This window comes from Dufourea novaeangliae, unplaced genomic scaffold (assembly GCF_001272555.1).
Source record: "Dufourea novaeangliae isolate 0120121106 unplaced genomic scaffold, ASM127255v1 scaffold8, whole genome shotgun sequence".
Lineage (NCBI taxonomy): Eukaryota > Metazoa > Arthropoda > Insecta > Hymenoptera > Halictidae > Dufourea > Dufourea novaeangliae.
Window position 1 is genome coordinate 3,491,912 of NW_015373923.1, and position 6,678 is coordinate 3,498,589.

General features: G+C 44.7%; 1 protein-coding gene across 1 annotated transcript in view; it reads left to right on the plus strand.

Moving 5' to 3' along the window:
• LOC107194982 (kinesin-like protein Klp10A) overlaps positions 1 to 6,044 on the plus strand; it is a 30,660-nt gene extending 24,616 nt beyond the window's left edge. Inside the window, exon 12 of the mRNA XM_015584714.1 lies at positions 6,029 to 6,044. The gene's annotated coding sequence lies outside the window, so the exon portion shown is untranslated. The remainder of the gene's footprint in view (positions 1 to 6,028) is intronic.
• The last annotated feature ends 634 nt before the right edge of the window (positions 6,045 to 6,678 follow it).

Genomic DNA, 6,678 nt, shown 5'->3' on the forward strand with positions numbered 1-6,678 from the left:
TCTTTCCCAGGTATTGAAATAAATGTTAAGTCGAATATTACTTTGGAATAAATTTCAGTAACTCCCGAGACCAACTGGTAGGGGGCCCTTCTACGTGACTTTTTCCCCTAGCACGTTAGTGTACGACAGTAATGGGCAACTCAGCGCCCGCCACACTCACTAGCGGGCAACAATGTGCAGCATGCGGGCATATGGCAGTGGTGGGTGAAATGTCTGAATGAGAGCACGTATCTATCATTCTCTTCACACACAAATATGTCGTGGAATCACGACTCGTGACTCGTGATGTGTCCTGCTTCGCTACCCCTCTACAGGAGTTCGACATCTATCCTATGTCCCCAAGAATGATAATTTCGATGACAAGTGTATGGCACTATTCCATATGAAGCTTTGAACATCGTACGGAAGATTTACAAGTTACAGAAGAGGGAATTATTTTTATTGTTATAAGTCTGAATAATATTTAAGCCATGTTTTACTGAATTTATGCACATATTCTTGAAAATATATTGTAAACTCGTATATATATAAGTAGTATTTAAGGCAATTGTTGTGAAATTTGTTCAAATACTATTGTAAATTGTGTAATAAGTGGTACATATGTGTTGTTTATTAAGCCTATCACTACGACTATCCCATATTTTCCATAAATAAATAATTAGTAATTGGTAAACATTGTCGCGCCACAAACGTACAATGATTCAGAAAAATTCCTGGAAAAATTTTGGAATTTATGGGACATTTAGTGGCACCCCCACCACTTTGGTGGCGTTTTTGCGAACTATCAAGAGACGTTTTGGAATTAGTTCCAATTTCCGCCACCAAGTGATGGAGGGCGCCACTATATGTCGCATAAATCCCAATTTTTCCCGCGCTTTTTGTAAAATCCAAGATGGCGGAAAAAATCTGCACATATATGGCGCCCCCACCACTTTGATGGCGAAAATTGGAACTAATCCCAGAACTTCTTCTAAAACTTAAAAGTTTTAGACTTAATTATTTTGTTATTATTTATTATAACAATCCTTATACATAATACTACTTAATATAAAGGCACCATTCTCGCGTGGCCGACACAAGATCAGGTTGGTTTTATTTCTTTTCAATAAAAAGAAATATAAATGACTATTAATCTATACGAGTGATAACGCTAGTTTAGATTAAAATGTGCGAGAAGGGTCAAGGAATCCCAATACGTTTCCTGCCTCGCGTCGCCTTCACAGAAGCCCGCGGCTGCCCGCCACTTGTCTGTGCGGGTAACATGCCCGAACGGACTCGGTTGCCCATCACTGATGTACGACGAATCTGATTGGAACAGTTTGAAGGTATGAACAACATCTCGCCTCCTATTGCGTTTTCGCCTCTGTTTTTCGCTTTCTCGGTGACCGAACGGAGAAGCACGGACGAAGCACTCGCGGCGTGAGCGAGGTTGCTAGAGGTCCACGCGTCGGGTCAACGTTCTCGATCGTCCAGCCGGGTCACGTCCGCGATAAACACGAGGAAAAGAGAAAGGTTGACCGCGAACGCGACACGATCGAACAGGAAACCGTCCGATTGCGATTCCCTAAAGACGATCCACATACATACTTCTCGTTGTCACGGAACGATCCAATTGGAATCGATTAGACGACGGGGTTTGGATGAAAGCACGCAAGAAAGAGGGAAAACAAACGATCGTACCGAGGTCCAGCCGTCGCGCGGAGTTTACTTCTTCTCCACTCTGTGTGTACGATTGGCCAACGAACGAGTTCGCGCGTGGGCCGCAGACGTACGAGGAAACCACGATTCCTCGACTGTGCGACCTGTCGGGGTCTCCCGCGGCGGGAGCAGCGAGAGCGTTCCTCACGGTGCGCACAGTAGTCTGGAAAGCGACTTTTTGTGGGCATAATTAACACTAGGTTTACGGGACGCGTCATTTTGACGCATTTCGAATGCTTTCTAACCTCGAAATTCTCTATGTGGTATACCTATCTCTATAGCTATGCATTCATTTCAGAGATCATAAATTGTGTATTATATAAAATAAGTTGTTTTTTAAAGAAAATCTGCGGGTTCGTTGATGCGTGCCGTGGAGATACCTACACGATAAGTGCCCGTAAACCTAGTGTTAATAACACTTTCACGTCGATTTTTTTTCAACGATAATACGATTAGTGTAATCACTGTAATTGAAATATGGTAAACAACACAATAAAGTAACGAAATATATGATATATATATATTTTAAAGATATTATTTTTATCATACAGTTTCTTCAATACGACAAATACGAATGTTTTATACTTGTCTAGGGGAGAAAAAGAAAAAATACTATATATTATATATATTTTTTTTTTATATTGCGTATGCGTACACACTGGCCAGGAGTGGTTGTAGCGAGTGCAGATCGCGTCGCGAGAAGCCAGCGAGAATTGAGTCGCGACTTGCGCGAGGCGTGCAATGTGCGCACAGAGCCAGACGTATTCTGACCTACTCGAGTCGGGACTCGGGGATCGCCTCTCCACCTCCGCGCGATACGCAGGGAATCGACGAGCGGTTCCTGCACGCTCCCGGAGCATTCAGTGACTCTCAGCGGGCAGGGAAATGTTTTGCTTGGCTAAGGGAACCCGGTTTTTCGATCTCAACCGATGACGGGGCAACAGATTAGTAGGTAAGTTTCGAGTAAAATGTAAAATTCGATCGTACAGACCGATTCGTTTCAGCGAAGATCCTCGAACCAGCGGAAAAATACCACCGGGCGCAGAAGAGGACCGTTTCTTGACCCGAACCGATTGGACGCACAGCTCACGGGCGCGTATCGACGGAGTGGGCAACAAAAGTTTCGTTAACGAGAGAGCTACACACAGAACTCTCTACACTCGGACCACCCCGAGAGATAACTAGAACCGAGCAGTTCGCCGTTTAACGAAGGGGATAAAAAAGAAGTTTTGGTTTATCGAGGAAATCGTAAAAGCGGCCCGAGCAATATCGGCGCGGCGTAAACTTCGCGCGGTCGTCCTTCCTCGAGAGCTCGGCTCTCCTTTTACGGCGATGGAAGGTCGAAACGGAAAAAAGCGGTTCGTGGAAGGCGTCTATGTCCAATCCTCCCCTCCCCCCTTTCGCTCGAGAGCCGCTCGAGAGTCCCGGCCACTTTGTCGGCGAGTTTATTATTCGTAACGGAGAATTCGAGAGGATCGACTTGGATTATCGTGAAGGTTTTCGGTCTCCCTCTGTCGCGGTTTCTAATCAGTTACATCGTATGCGCTCGGCGCCGAATCGTTCTGTTGTAACTAGTGATGGGCACCATCGACTAAAAACTATCGACCAAGTCGATAGTAACCAACGATTACTTCCAGTCGACCAATTTTTTCAATCGTAGACCACTTCAGTCGCTTGAAGCGACTAACTTCAGGCGAATAATATTAGTCGCTTGAAGCGACTACTTTCAGTCGACTAATATTAGTCGCTTGAAACGATTACTTTCAGGTGATTAATATTAGTCGCTTGAAACGATTACTTTCAGGTGATTAATATTAGTCGCTTGAAGCGACTACTTCTGTCGGATTTAATTTGTCGCTATATGGATTAATATGTAAAAGTAATACATTTTATTTGGAATATACTTATATTGGTGATATAAATATATTTTTGAAACAGCATTTTAGTTACAAAATATAAATAAATATATAAATGAAACAAAATAGAAATATTTATATAGAACAAGAACAACGCCTGCTTCTTAAATTCAGATGACGAATCAGACTCGTCCACCGTAACTTCGCCCAAGTAAGCAGACGACGAGTCTCACTCGTCAAATGTACCCAAAAGGTTAAGCACGTATATGTATGAGTAGGAAACCGCTGTGTTAGATACCGTTTACGAGAAAAAGTAGAAACATCCCTGCAGGTCAGACACGTACATACAAATGGAAGGTTTTTCGGGCACGATCAATCGAGAAAAGCAATAATCCACCATCTCCGGTTACTTTGGCCTCGTCAGCCATTTCCAATACAACATTCTCGGTTCTGTTTACCAGTGTGCGTGTCTGTTTTAACGCATCTCCGTTCGGCTCTCACGGATCCAGCGAAATGGGAAAGACTCTTCGTCAATTTCAGAAGAACTACGTCGATCGTCGAGATTTACGGGTGGGTCATCGGCGGCCCTCGCATTCCCGGCGTTCTATCGGCCGGATGAATTTTTCGAGAGACGAGGTCCGCAGTCCTCCATCCCTCGACTAGGCACGTTTTCATCTCCGGAACACCGAGGGAAACCGGTCAAAGTCGGTTTCCGATGGTTTCTCTCGTTATTCTCTAATTTAAGGATGGAGAAACGAACCGGCCCTGAGGCTACTCTCGGGTTCGGGTCCTATGGTCACGGTCCCTTTCGTGAACGGTCCCTCCCCCGTTTTCATCGTGTGGCCCCCGAAGCTCCTCTTCTCTCGGCTGGTATTCGTGCGTCCTCTCTTCTTTGCTCGACGGTCGTCTACTCCGTTGTCACGAAATCGGACGTGGCACGGCCATTGAAACTCGAGATTCTCGCGAGACGAGCCATTCAAAACGTGCAACGTCCCGTACGAGAGATCTCCTTTTTCCCTTTCTCCCGTTCGAGCTGGGTAGGTATACCTTGTGAAAAGAAACGAGGGTCGAGGCGGAGGATTGGGAGCCTGGGGCGGGGGGGGGGGAGGGGATCTGAAATAATGAAAAGACCCTGTCCTTCCGGGGGCCTAGAGGAGTCTGCGCGGGTGCGCAGCACGGATATACGAGGACGCGAATGCACCCGGCATTCAAGTTATTGCTTCGGTCGCCGTTTACCCGCGAGCAAAGCCCGTTTCGTCTACCTGCTAGCTGATCCTCCTGTTGCGCGGCTACGACTAAACGTCCACGAAAATCGGGACGGTGAAATAGCGCTAGGAATGATTCGGGCACCTTGACTCGCGGAAGGAAACACATGTGGGGTAGATGTTCCGATTACTGTCACGTTAAGATTGTAGCGTAACTTCATTTAACCCTTTTAGTGCCGGGCGAAATAGAGGTGCCTATGCGAGAAAAACCGGCCGAATTTCACAGTTTTACAAGGGTTCGGGAAAATGCTTATAAAAACCAAACGAGAAACGATATTTACATGATTCAAAAAGCTGCGTATTATAGATGAAATACAGAACTAAACAATGACACTAGTTTTTTTTTGTACTCATTTGAGAATTATAGAAAAAACAAAGGTATATATATGTTTATAAATGAAGTAAAAGTTGAGTTCTCTCGTACAAAACGTATTTGCACATACAAACAGCCATCTTTTCACCATAATTTTATATGGGTCAATTATTATGAAGCATATACTTTGTATTTCCAATATATTTTGTAACAAGATAAACAATATTACATAACAAAAATAAAACATAACTTGAAGGTACACGGTAGGCGCCAGGCGGATTATCTCTTTCGAAATATGTAATTGTTATCGGTCGTCGTCCGCAAAGAGTTAAAACGAAAAACTATTTTTTTTTAATTCTCTCATAATGAAATTAGATCATTTATAACGTATTACAAATTTATTTTGAGATAGAGTTCTCCCGCAATGCGAATAGTAAAGCGCTACGAGGCGCGGGCCGATATATCGGCTCTGGCACTCAAAGGGTTAATTATTTTACGTGTTCTTTTAGGTGGCGTACTTTTTATCAAGTTCACCAATTTAATTCGAATGATTAATATTTTGAACTACTTGAAATATTGAAATAAACATTATATGACCCTACATTTATATTTGTACTGTTTCAATAACTCATATATTCTTTGGTATTTTTTACTTGAAGTTTTTCAATCTTGCATTTTTTAACGTCAAAGTAGGTTCATCTTGCGAAGAAGATGTTGAAGAATATGTGCATGCAAGGTTGGGACAGTCGGTTCGAAGGGTAATATTGAGTAGTGGAGAAAAAGAAAATAAAATAAAGATGTTTACGAACCGATGTATCGGAATTGTATCGTGTATCCCTAGTTCAGACGTCATCCCTACCACTATAACCACATGGGGACTCTGTTCGAAAGCGTACAGAGAGAGAGAGATGGTAATCTGGAATGTCTCTCTCTCTCAAGAGAACAAGAGCTTTTATGCTCTTTCTTCGAAAAACCGTGATACATATAGCTAGAGCGAGTTTTACGCTCGGTTTCCCGTGTGTAGATATTCGAAGGCGGTTCAACGAGCGAGTAAGACCAATGACGCATGGGGAAACTCCTAGCTTCTCCGTTCGCCGTCGCCTGTGCGCCCGCGCGCACACGACTTTTTTCACTCGCAGCCGTTCAGTTGGCGAACCCTGATTTCGAGGGCCGTGGAAACCCCGTTGCCCGCGATCGGTTAAATATAGACCTCCGCGCCGCGAATTCTCGCCTCTCCACACGAGCCACCTTGTCCCCGCTGCTGCGCTGCCTCGGTTACTACGCCGTAGGCGAGCGTTTCGTTCGAGCACGATCGTAAAGAGCCGCGGCGCTATAAACTTCGGACAGCGTGGAAACGAGGGGAAAACGGTCGTTTCGGAGCCAAGCGCAGCGTCGCGATTTCCGACGAACCTCGAACTCACGATCGACCGTTTTACTCTGGCGGACTCGAAAGTAATCGCGGCGATCGAGGCAAGCGAACGATATTCGCGAGTGGCGCTCTCCAGCGACTGCGAACGATTTTCCCGAGTTAGGTTAGGTCTACGAG